This window comes from Hippocampus zosterae, chromosome 6, assembly GCF_025434085.1.
Source record: "Hippocampus zosterae strain Florida chromosome 6, ASM2543408v3, whole genome shotgun sequence".
Lineage (NCBI taxonomy): Eukaryota > Metazoa > Chordata > Actinopteri > Syngnathiformes > Syngnathidae > Hippocampus > Hippocampus zosterae.
In genome coordinates, this window is record NC_067456.1 from 15,047,620 (window position 1) to 15,060,650 (window position 13,031).

At 39.4% G+C, this 13,031-nt stretch overlaps 1 protein-coding gene across 3 annotated transcripts in view; it reads right to left on the reverse strand.

Annotated features, from left to right (window-relative positions):
- Positions 1 to 12,822, reverse strand: part of ncor2 (nuclear receptor corepressor 2) — a 74,559-nt gene extending 61,737 nt beyond the window's left edge. For 2 of the 3 annotated variants that reach the window (XM_052067980.1, XM_052067979.1), the window contains exon 1: positions 12,534 to 12,822. The gene's annotated coding sequence lies outside the window, so the exon portion shown is untranslated. The remainder of the gene's footprint in view (positions 1 to 12,533) is intronic. The other variant, XM_052067981.1, reaches the window with a different exon arrangement.
- Positions 12,823 to 13,031: the final 209 nt, after the last annotated feature.

A 13,031-nucleotide genomic window follows, 5' to 3' on the forward strand; every position in this document is an offset into this window, starting at 1 on the left:
GAACGGTATCGTCAGAGCGTAAAGGTTAGCAATAGACAGGTTAGCAATTGTGACGTGTCTTCACATAGAAGTTTAACAAGTGTAAATTATTTGGTGACAAATTTCATGCGCAGCACAAGCAGACAGATGGACACAATGTGGTCAAATAAAAACAATGTGAGAATATCATTGCGGTCTGTTGGGCCTAGCGGTATTACAACACTGCTAGCTTCCAAAGGGGCCACAAAGGAGCAGCGAGAAAGCAAGGAAGTTTCTGTGTGTATCTGTTAACTGCATTGGGCATATAATGACCGCACCTAGACCATAATCATTGCCTTCGTGGCACCAAATAAACTATAAGCCCTGCTAATTTCCAAGCTAACGTAGCTAGCGATTTAACACTGCAGTTAAGTGCTTGGGTAATATTTCTACTTTTAATATTTAATTAATATTTCACTTTTCTAAGACATCTTTCTGGAACTGTGTTTATTAGAGCATAGAAAGCTTTGCACAGCAAAATAGCAGGCAAATTAATAAATGCCTGGACTCTAGAGAGAAAATCGACTCACAAAACTAAACCCTAAACCAGAAAAGGATTACTGTCCGCTACGGCCTATGCCAGCCAGAAGTTGTGGCCTGTAATGTTACAAATATATTAATATACAGTAAGTAGTTTTATATATATAATATATATATATATAGAAAAGAGAGAGAGAGAGAGAGAGAGAGAGAGAATTGTTTTCAATTCAAATTTACTATAACATATTTATTATTTGTAATGTTTGTTTTCACAAGTGTTGATTTTGACTTTCGATGTCTGTAAAATAAATGTTTTCAAAATTACATTTCAGTCAGTTAATCTAACCTTGTTTTGATTTAGATTAAAAAAAGAAGACGATAGGCGATGTTGATGGCACTTGAACACAACTTTTACCTCATTACTTTTATCCAAAATAATTCTGCATCTAGGGGTGTACAGTATTATAAGTAGCTGTAGAGACCTCAGAGTACAGCACTTGAATCACGATCAGGTCAGCCCAGCCGGCCTGTTGATTGTGTGCCTACTAAAAGAAAAAAAAGCTGCAAAAATCTATAGTGCTGAGCTGCTGCACGATCACTCACCGCCATTGTGTTGTAGACACCAGAATCAATAAATCACATAATGCCAACGATCCAAGCATAAAAAACAATGTTCATTAATGCTCAATGACAACTTACTCATGCCCATCCCTGCAGGAGACAAAATCCAACGGTAACAGAGTACAAACATTTCTATCACTGGGGTCATTTTCTATACTTAACTACAGAATACAGTTCTCGTTTAATTCTGGCATTGAGTCAGTAAAATTTAGTTACAATATAACCAAATATCTGCTGCATATGGCTATTTGTGCCACAGTGATGCACAAAATTGCATGCCTCCTTTGACACGTCTGAGCCTCTCATGACATGGTGTGAAAGCATGCTGACGTTTGCGGCCTGAAGTTCTGAGAGCTTCCCTTGCATATTCGGCATTGTTATGAAAGCCCACCTGCAATTCAAGCTTCCCATGTCAAGTAGCAGGAAATGAAACTGAGGGGTGCACTTGTCTTCTGGGCTGACCTAGTTCTCCTTCATGCTACTTAATTATTCAGGAGCTTTGAAATGTTCTTCCGTGTGAAAGCATGCAACGCGAGTGGCTGTTTGCCGCTCCTGACAGCAACCTCACAGTAATTCTATTTAAGCATAAGAGGCTTCGACTAGTGTGTGCAATACCTTTGAAGGGCTGGATTGACACTACTCACAAGTTCCCAATCAGAATTTACTATCGCTAAATCACAGTATGTGTATTCCAATTGACACATAGTTGATATGGCTGTGTTTCCATTCGCAAAACACGTGAAACAGGCCCAAATCCTAAATAACATAACTCCATATGTGGCAACCCGAAGCAATTACAACAAAGAAAAAAGCAGTAATAAATACAAACTGCAAATATGAAACATTACAAATCATGCGAATGGCTCACTGTGGCGAACACTGATGGGACAAGCCAAAAGGGCACAAGAACGTAGCGAGCATGGTGTGACTCTTTCCTGTTGATTTAATTGAGGGCAAGCTGTACACATACATTATTCAACTGGGTGCAATCCACAGTTATTGTCCTTTACTTGTACAGTGTAACCTCGATTAAATGAACTAATCGGAGGACAGGGGTTGTCCGTTACAGCAGATTGTCCATTAAAATTCTGTGGCCTGAAAACATCCACTGCAGTACAAAATTATTGTCAATAATTATGAAAAAAAGCTTCACGCTAAAGATTGGCCAGATCGAGCTTTGTTTGTTCATTTCATTTTGCACCTCCGTTAAGATTGGATTCCATAAATAAGGGCTTGACAAAAAAACAACTGTATACTGTACCAAACATGCTTTTGGGAGACGAGGACACACACTTATTAGACAAGAGCTTGTTCCAGTAAACGGGCATAGATATGAATATGCAGAAATTACACACACACTTTGAACTGTGTGGTGAAGCTATTCTAATGTCCATGCATTCAATTAGCCTTGATGAGAAAGCTGGCCCTGCTAACATGGCCGCCACATAGGCAAGCCTGTGAGCCTGCTGTATATCTGTGACAAGAGCAGCACAACCCTGAATTATGTGTACCAGTTTGTCTGCTGATTGAGCCAGAGCGACAGTAAACAACAACGGCCAATTCGGAAACTAACAGACGACTGTAAAAAGGGGTTTTTGAGCAGATTGGACACTATTTTTGGTCTGTTAAATCCAGCGTCAGTTGGTTCCGAGTGCGATAAATCAAGGTTCTACTGTATAGTTTACTACAAATCTGTACCATATATAAGACCTTGGCAGTAGATTACATTTACAACGTATGCCGTTTTGGGTTGTTTGAGCAGATGCTGGTGTGTATGTCACTGAGCCGACTATTTTGATGATGACAAGCTTGCATTGACCAGGTAATCACGGGGACATATCCAATACGTATCAGATTTTTACCCAGATTTGGAAGAGGCCTGATGATATCCAATTCCCTGCTTTTTTTCCCCCTCATGCGATGCCATGACACTACGCGTATGTGGTAATAAAAGGTATACTCACTAGAAAGTATGAATTTGCCTGAGGTTTGGACCCTACTCTGGATTGCGGTAACACACATTCATTCCGTTTTTTTTTTATCTCCCTAAATGCTCAGTGTGACAGAATGGGCCCAACAAAAAGTGGAAAAATACCTCAGTGAAATAATGTATGTTTACAATAGCCGCTATTATTTTTTGTTCTTGAAAAACAAAAACATTTTGGTAACATTTGGATCCTTCCCATTTTGTTTGTGAAATCACAAACACTTACTTATTACACCACTTTCCACAGTTCGTATGGGGGAATGCTAGCCAACGTAACTAAACGTGAAGCAAAGCTGCATGGGCAAAATTTTGTTTTGCATCCATCGTCAACATAGCATGACTCATTAATCATCACCTCGATAGCAGAGGAAAAGCTACACTTCTGTAGGTATTGTTATCACGAAGGGAGGATGAGAAGTAAGGAGAAAGATGCAAAGCCACGCTAACTGCTAGGCTATTGAGAGTTAGTCTCAAAATACCAAAATAAGTGGTTGTGTGATCCAGTAAAGTGGCCACAAAGGTCCGACTAACGCCGTGTTTTAGTGGAGAGTTGCCAACATTGAACAGGAAAATAGCAGGCAACTTAATAAGTGACTGGAGAGAAAATAATACAGAGCAAAGGTTCACGGCTACGGAGGACCGGAAATGAAGTAGATCACCAGAGTGCATCAGCCGAGAACTTTGCATCGTTTCAGCAGCAATTGTGGATATCGGAATTAGAAAAATAACATGCCAGAGAAGACGTGCACAAGAGTACATTGAAAAAATATTGACCATGCATAAACTTGTCAGTCTGTTGTTATTTGAGTGATGAGTGTTAATTTTGACATTTCATAACTGGTTTGTGTAATTCATAGACACAGATATTTGAATGAATATAGAAAAATGAATTTTAAAAAACAGATGCACTGTTTATTTAAAAAAGGCATACCCAGCTGCGGGTGTAGGTACCAGATCCACTCGGGTCGGTCAGATCAGCTCGGGGCGCGGGCTGCGCCTTTTGATGGCGTCATGCTACAGTAACTCCAGATGGACAAACGACATTAGACCCCATTGTGCGTCAGTCAGCATCTGCTCATGTTTTCTTTTATTCGCATTTGTTAGCTCAATTCACATCGAGGTTTGAACATTTTTACAATTCAAATGCAGGGAATTACAATTAACCTTTTTTTTTTTTTTTAGATATTTGTCATTTTCTTTAATTACAAAAGATGTACTCAGGTCAGTTCTCTATTAATAGATTTTTTTAAATTTACAATTGAAGCAAACATTTTTTGCTCTTATTACACTTTTCATATCCAGTATTGGTAATCCATTTATCCATCCATCCATCCCTTCATCATTAGCCCAATTATCAATTAGAATTCAACTACCAAATACGATTTGTTGTTAGACAACCCAAATATACTTCAATATATAAAATACATGGTCTTAATAATAGTGGGAAGCCATATTGACAATCTAAGCTTTATCGAGGACCACAAAATATACAGAACGTTCATTACGTCAACCAGAGGAGTGGCCTATAAGCTTAAAAGTCTATGAATATAAAGTGGGAAAATGTATCATGCATCAGTAATGTTATTTGTTTGTTTTCCCCACACAATCCTAAGTTTTGACTTACACTTTTGAGTTCTGCACATTGCAACAGAGCTTTTTCTTTCCAAATCAATCAATTTAACTTTGCTTCATTTCACTTGTACTATATAATAAAATCCTTGCTTCGGGTCTCTGGGATTAGTAGTTTGTCAAAGAAGTCATTGATTCGCAAAACTGCTCCACAAAGAAAAAAAAACATTTTCGAGCCTTGAAATAGGGCCACATAATAACAACACCAAAAAAATAATAATAATTTTCTGTGTCCCTTGAATCACGCAATAGACATCCAGTTCTATTCACACGTATCTTGATTTATTTGGAGCTTTAAATTTTAGAATACCCATAAAACAAAGCGGAAGGATGTGAAGACAGGACTAAAGTGGTTCATCAAAAGCATCATAACCGGCAATTACTATGTGCTTCGCTTTCACTGTTACAGTACATGTCACTAACATTTTCCACAGCAAAGTCATCACCCTTAAGGTGTATGTCCTGGACGGCCCTTAAACACATGCCTTGCACAATATAACAAGTAACTCATGCTGTAATATGCATTTTAAGCAGAAAAGACTGGCTAATCAAATGAGATAAATATATCACAATTGCTACCCACAACTGGACCCCAATGAGAGTCATAATATGCATCTGTGTTGCGCAACAGAGTCAAGTGAATCACTTACCACAGAGCCATTTCTAATCCCTGCTTATGCGGTCTCTGCCTCTCCTAAAAAGGGGTGACTGCTTTTAACTGCAACTGAAATTCGCAGGCCAGAACATTACAATAGAAAGCTCTGTGTGAAAGACAAACACAATGCCACTGTAATCTGGGCCTCACGTAACCGTTGAATCATGGTGAAATCTTCTAACTCCCTTCGCTTGAACAAATACGCTATTTTTAGTTAAGAGTTCATGATGAAAAAATAAGATTTGCTTGTTGTATCGTATTGTATAGCATTGTATTAATCCACCACCTCACCGTGCCCGCGATAACCAGGTAATGCCAATGAAACATGAGTAGTCTGTGGGCCTTTTTTTAAAATGATCTTGTCAGTGATGGGACCATGTGATTTTCTAGGAATGTTGTAAATGTGATCAGTGGAAAAAGTAAACACTTGAAGAGATTTATAGAAATAATGTGTTACATATTGGCATGTATCCGTTTCTAAACTTGCAAAACGATGATTAAGAATTGTTATTGTTTATTTGTAATAATACAATTTCATTATAGGTCATTTGAGCAAATGTGTTATTTTAGAAGTATTTTCCAAACTGTTAAGCCTTCACATTAACCAGTAACAACGAAGTAGCTCTCAGTTTAAGTTTGTAAGTTTAGCGGCCACTGCAAGTAGACATTTCTTTGTTTTTTTTTCCATTAAAAATGTCCTCATCAGTCAAAGATAAAAAAATATTTGATCTCCAAAAAAATAAAAAATAAAAATTGACAATTTCGTGCACTCTTTTTTTCTCCTCAATAGAATGCTGAGGGATCAGATCGAGAGTCGGTATCGGCTTGTCCCAGTCAATCAGGTGACTGGGACATCTCTAAATACGACACCATTCTGACACCATTCTGAGTTACTTTTCAATTACTGCCACTTCTGTCCTGCCTGGAAGAAATCAAAACCTGGATGGCACAGAATTTCTTGAAATTCAACGAAAAGAAGACAGAGGTGATATTGTTTGGTCCCAGTGGCCCTTGTACATTCCATCCTGTACACTTGGGCCCCCTGTCTCCTTATCTTAAATCAACAGTCTCAAACTTGGGCCTTAAACTGGACAGTGATTTCAAACTCGATCGGCAAATTGGTGCCGTTGTTAAATCCAGCTTCTTTCACCTTAGACAGCTGGCGAAAATAAAACCTCTCCTCTCACATGAACACTTTGAGACAGTAATTCATGCCTTTGTCACATCCCGGCTCGATTACTGCAATGCCCTTTACTTTGGAGTCAGTCAGTCCTCCATTAAGCGCCTTCAGCTGGTCCAAAATGCCGCTGCTCGCCTCTTGACTGGTACTCGTAAGAGGAAGCACATAACTCCTACTCTGGCATACCTTTACTGTCTTCCCATTAATTTTAGTTATTTTCAAGATCCTCCTCTTTGTTTTCAAATCTCTGAATAATCTCGCGCCACCTTACCTCTCTGAGCTCATCCGCCCCTACATACCTGCCCGGCGCCTCAGGTCTGTGGACCAGACATTATTAGAAGTACAAAGAACTAAACTGAGGCTCAGAGGGGATCGAGCCTTTTCTGTTGCTGGTCCGTCTCTCTGGAATGACCTCCCACTGAACATTCGGCAAGCCTCCTCGCTGCCCATCTTCAAAGCCCTCCTCAAAACTCACTTGTATTCTTTGGCATTCGACTCAGCATGACTTAGATTTGTTCTTGGTTTTACTGTTGGGTGCTTTCTACCGCCTTTATTACCGATTTGTCTTACTGTTTATTGTGCATGTTAAATTACTCCATGTACAGCACTTTGTATGCAGCGATGGCTGTTTGAAAGTGCTCTATAAATACTGTTGACTTGACTTGACTTGACAAAATAGTTGGTATCAAGAATAAAGAATATTATGGAGAAACACTGACGGCGTTAGCCAGGAAGTTAAAGTTTGTGTCGATGGCGAATGAATCTTGACCTGAAGCATGCTGCCAAACTATTTACAAAGTGGCTTAAGGATTAAAAAAAAAAGTCAAAGTTTTGGAGTGGCCATCACAAAGCCCTGATCTCAATCCTAGTGAAAATGGATGACGTGAAAAGGCATGTGGGAAGAAATTTCATCTGTGCTGTATGTTGTTGCACATACAGTACATTTAACAATAAAGTACATCCAATCCAATCCAATGTGCGAGCAAGGCGGCCTACAGTCTTGGCTCAATTACACCAGTTCTGTCAGGAGGAATGGGCCTAAATACTTGCCAACTCTTGTGAGAAACATGTGGGCGGATATCGTTGGCAACGTTGCATAATTTGGGGAAATCAAGAAAAAAATGTTGAGAACACAAGTGGGTATTTTTTTATTAAGGTCTTTTTGCTTTCACTTCTTCACCCAAGCGGTTTAAGTTGTTGTTAACAATATCAATTAAAAATACCCATTTGTGTTCAAAACATTGTGTTTTTTTTCTTGTTTTCCAAAAATATTGAAAAATCACTGCGGCAATAGATGCTTCATGGCTGACGATATACATAACTTAACCCAAGTCAGAAAATTTAAAGCCAGTGGTACCAAATACTAATGAAATTGATGCTAACTTCTGACTTTGAATAAAATCATGAAAAAATGTCATTAAAATAATTATGATTTCATTATTCTGGAATTTAGCAAATAGAAATAATAAAGGTAATCTTAATTGACCTACAAAAGGATACACAATACAATACATGCTGATTTATATAGCGCTTTCACAACAGCGGCAGCTGTAAAAATTGAGTTTAATTTTTATGTAGTTAACATAAACTTGAAGTTTCAAGGAATAATTTCATTATACTGTATTATGGTATGAAAGATGTTTTTATACTGAGAATATATGTAATTTATGAATGAAATAAATACCTTCCTTCAAATAATTCATATTCACACATATATGCTGCAAATACATAAACACTGCTAAGATAACACAACTAAAAGGCACAGATTTTTCACGACCTGCAAAAAAGAAGTTACGTTGATCGAGTTAGATTGCAACTTTCTTCTGTCTTCATTTTAAGAGAATGTCACTTTCTTTTGTTGTCTTTCTAGATATATGCCAAAGTTGTATGTCCACCAATAATACAGTATAAGATCGCTGTATAATTTATTTTTCCCACACTTTACTTTATTCTGCCACGCAGGCGTTCCGACTCACAATTTCACATGTACTAACACAGGGGTGTCAAACTCATTTTTGTCGTGGGCCACTTCGGAATTACATCTTCTCTCGGAGGGCCGTTACGACAGTGAAACCAAATAAATATTTAATCATCACATCGCATTATTACTTTTACACAAAAAAAACTACAAAACGATAGCTCACTAGCTTTGAAATCAGTCAATAAATGAACACAATTATTGTTCAAGTGAGTGAAAACAGGGCCACAAAGTTATTTCAAAATGTCACAGTTATTTATTACATATGACAATTTGATATAGATCTAAGCAAGGTTCATGGAAGTTGACACATATGATTTGCTTTCATGGGTCACATAAAATGATGTGGCGGCTCGGATCTGCCCCGCGGGCCTTGACTTTGACAACGAATGCGTTTTTTATTTTTATTTTTTCTTGAGGTCGGGCAGCTATCTCGCTGTATTCAACTGGAAGATTTATTTATTTTTTGTCTATATGTGAAAGCTTCTGTGCATTTTTAATGAGCTGTACTTGCCATATTATGCAACCACAATTTATATTTTGAATGGCCCCAAAAGCAGTGGCCGAGAATGGCCATTTCTAAAATGTTATGACAGACTGCAAGTGTGAAAAGTGCAGCACAAACTAGCACTGTTCAGTGATCCCCGCCCACATCCCGTTGCATGCCTGTTATAATGGAAACGCAACGGAGTGGTGTGGCGCCAGGGAATAGCGGAGTGGTGTGGTGTGATTTGAGGCCAATGGAAAAGAGGCATAAGTCACTCTCGAATATAAATTGCACCAAGAAGAACCAAAAAAAGGGCAAATAATAGGCTTCACGTGATCACGGTTTTGGGGCCAATGGAGAAAAAATTTTAGATGATGTAATATGTCAATTGAAATAATTCATTTACAAATATTTTTAAAAATGCTATTTTATCTAAAAGGAGCCTATTGCAACTGACTTTGGGCGAAAGTCGAATAACACCTTGAACTGGTCGACAGTCAGTCACAGGCCCCATTTGGAGACAAACAACCATTCACACCCACATCCACACCGTCACTGAGTAGGAACCGATGTCCACATACACAAGTCAGTCTTTGCCCTATACATACACATACACATACATACTGTATACATATAAAAGGTTTTCCCTGCGTTCAAAAGTGGCGGTCGCCTCCAGCTAATTTTGTGAAGACTGCCCCTAGCCAGACCGATTGATATCGCTCAACATAGTGTCAAGTTCCAGCTGTGCTGATTGAGCAATCGATGCCCCTCTGTGGCAGCAACATATTTTAACTGCATTTGCAGCATTGCGCCACTATGAAGGCGCTACAGTAAACAGCTGTGCACAGGAAAGACCTGAAGCAGCTACCGAAGAAGAAACAGATCGAATCATGTTTTTCCCCACTAAGTCGGTGCTATCGAAGTCCTGCTTTTCCCTTGGAGATTTCATAAACAGGTAAATATTGGCAGGTTGCCTTTTTTTTTGCCTCCAGGCATTTGTTGTGTTTATTGTCAAAGTAAAGTTTATCATTTTTTGCATTGCAGATATGGAAGGGAAAATCAGCCACTCATGGGGAAGAAAGCCAAGTCCGAGTGAAACACAGCAGAGAAATTTACACAACTGGCAGTTACTGTAATAATTCATGGAGGTGACAACATGTGGAAATTTGGTCTCAAACACTGGTGATAGTGAGGACCGCTGTGCAGGACAGGACACGTAGCCAAGGCGAGGCTACATAAATCAGTTTCCAATTAGGAGCAGAACAACGCAAAGCCAACATATACGTGATCGAAACTTTTTTCATTCCTCCTTCCATATCGTCTTAAAAACACACGAGCCAGTGGCTTTGACAAGCAGTGGCTAAATGAATTTTCCTGGCTCAGGCAAGCACTGTTATGTATGCCAAAAGCACTGTGCCCAAACACAGCAGGCAATCACTTGTGAGACAGCCATCAACCAACTACAGGCTGGACACATTAAAAAGACATGAGGTGACACCCATCCACAAAGCAGCAGAAGAGAGGTACAAGTATATTAATGATGGTAGTACCTAAAAAACTCAACTAATAAAGTTACAAAAACTAAAATATAGATAATATACATTTTTGAAAATAGTTTTTTTTTTTTTTTAATGGAGGAAACTGCAGCGTGCTACTGCAGTGCAGGTGGACATGGGCCACAGTGCGCTTGAAAGTTGCTTCAAAATAATCTGTCTCAAACTCAAGTGGCTCCACCACACAAGATATGAGTCCACCACTCTCCTAGGCAAGTTTTGATAAATGACTGCGTTAACATAATAGTCATATTCTTATTGGAACTCTTCACTTAAAGTATGTTTTCTGTAAAAGAAAGTGAGTCCGTTGAATTTACAGAATACATGCACGTCATGGCGCATGGTCAGGATGATATCACGTCTGCCTTAATTGGAGCCAGGAAAAAACCTGCATGCATACATGCAAACATACATTTGTATAGACAGACAGACAGATGGACTCAAAATCATGTTGAGTAAATTGAGAAAATGCAGATTAAAGGACGTTATGATTTGCCCATATTACATGTAAGCCATGAAGTGCAATGCGTACGCCTAAGTATGCATTTTGGTAAACTTATAAATGTTCAAGTGTGTTCAACACATATGAATTAATGTTTTGGCTAAATATTTGTAGTGTGTAGACTTTCCATTGTAGTCATATGGCACAATGACAGTACTGTCAACTGAAATAAAATGGTATGCAAATCAACGCTTCAGCACAAATAATAAGTCTCTATATTATGTCTAACGACTTTTTCCTTCATCATTAATTGCTACCTTGTTACACAGAGAAAACTGAACTCATCTTTGAAAGATCAAGCATCATTGATTTTTATCAATTCTGAGTTAATCTCTTCCATCCTCCCATGAATTTAAATTACTTTCAAACATAATCTAAACAATAATGGTCATTAATTTGGTGTTCAACTACTCAGCACGACTGCTGGAAATAGTAATTCTGAAGATAAACATGAGATTGGCTTTTATGAGCAATACGTTACGATGATATACAATGGAAGCGCACAGTCAGTCTTCTAATAGAGGACTGCTTTATTGTACAAATCACGAGATAGCAATAAATCGACGCGGAATTGTTATGGGTTCCCTTAAAAGTTACAGAATCACGTTCAAATCACACGTAACAGGCTTGTCATCGACGACACAACAATAATTACGTCACACGAGATGAAAACTCTGTACTCCGTGTATGAATCAAGTCATTGTGTTACGTAAATAGTATTTACGCTGCTAATACACTATCACATCTAATTTATTAATGTGTCAAACGAAACATTCAACACAACGTTGGTTTATTTGTAAACTGGAACGTTTATGTTTCCGATTATGTTTCGGGGCACGTTATCACTAATACAAAACACATAGTATATTGCAAAGCAGTGTTTACACACGCAAACCGGCCGCTAGTTCGTGCATTCAGTAGTTATGAGCAGGCTAGCAAAGTTAGATGAGCAACACAATTGTAAAGACGCCAAGTAAAGGGTCGACATAGTTTAAAATGTGCCTCTCCTTGAGGTATGATGTGTGCTGCGGTGATTTCAAATCGGACACATGGTTGTATAACGTATTTAGTGGGATAAAGTTGGCGTACGCCAGCCACTCCGCGGCTGTGACAGCTAGCTTGGTACGCTAGCACATTTAGCCATTAGCAAGCTTAGCCTAGCCATGTAGCACGTGTTTGTGAATTATAAAATAATCAACTTGCTCTGACAATGGCCGGCTAACTGAGAATGCCGCGGTGACGCTCGAAAGCCGATCGACGCGACGCCTCCTCGCCCTTAATCGTTCGATCAAACGAATTGCTGCGATGTTTGCGTAACGTGGAAAGCCCAATAATGCTATGTAGGTTTCTCCCCAAAAGAATGGCTAGACCCTTTCGTCCACCAACACAAGAGACAGACCACCCCCAAAACCTATGGACACAGAGCAATGGAGGCTAACTAACCTCTGCGGCGGAGTAAACGGGGACCATTCGGTGGCGTTGTAGCACAGTCAGCGAACGTCCCTATCCGCGTCAAAGAGGTCCGGTGACGCTTTTACCGAGCTTCTCGCTTCGATGGCGCGCGTCTCCCGTGAATTACTCCACACCAAAGAATAGTTTTCCTTGTCATTTGTTCCGCTGAAGGTTGAGCTCAATCGTGCCTGGTCCTGCACAATGCGCTGATCTGCTGCTCCCTGCGGCCGACACACCACGGAGGGACTGAACCACCTCCCTCTCTCCCTTTCTCTCGCTCGCCCTCTCAATAAAGCTGCATGCGCTCTCTTCCCTCCTCCGGGCAAAATTTGATGGCGAGTGATGATGTCCTCATGTCACTCGTCATTATAGTTCCACTTGCATGTGCACTTAAATGGTCCCGTTTGAATGTTTATTCAGACAGTCACAAACTCACACGTTGACGAACACGAACACGCTGATAATTATCAAGTCACGAGTCTTGAACTC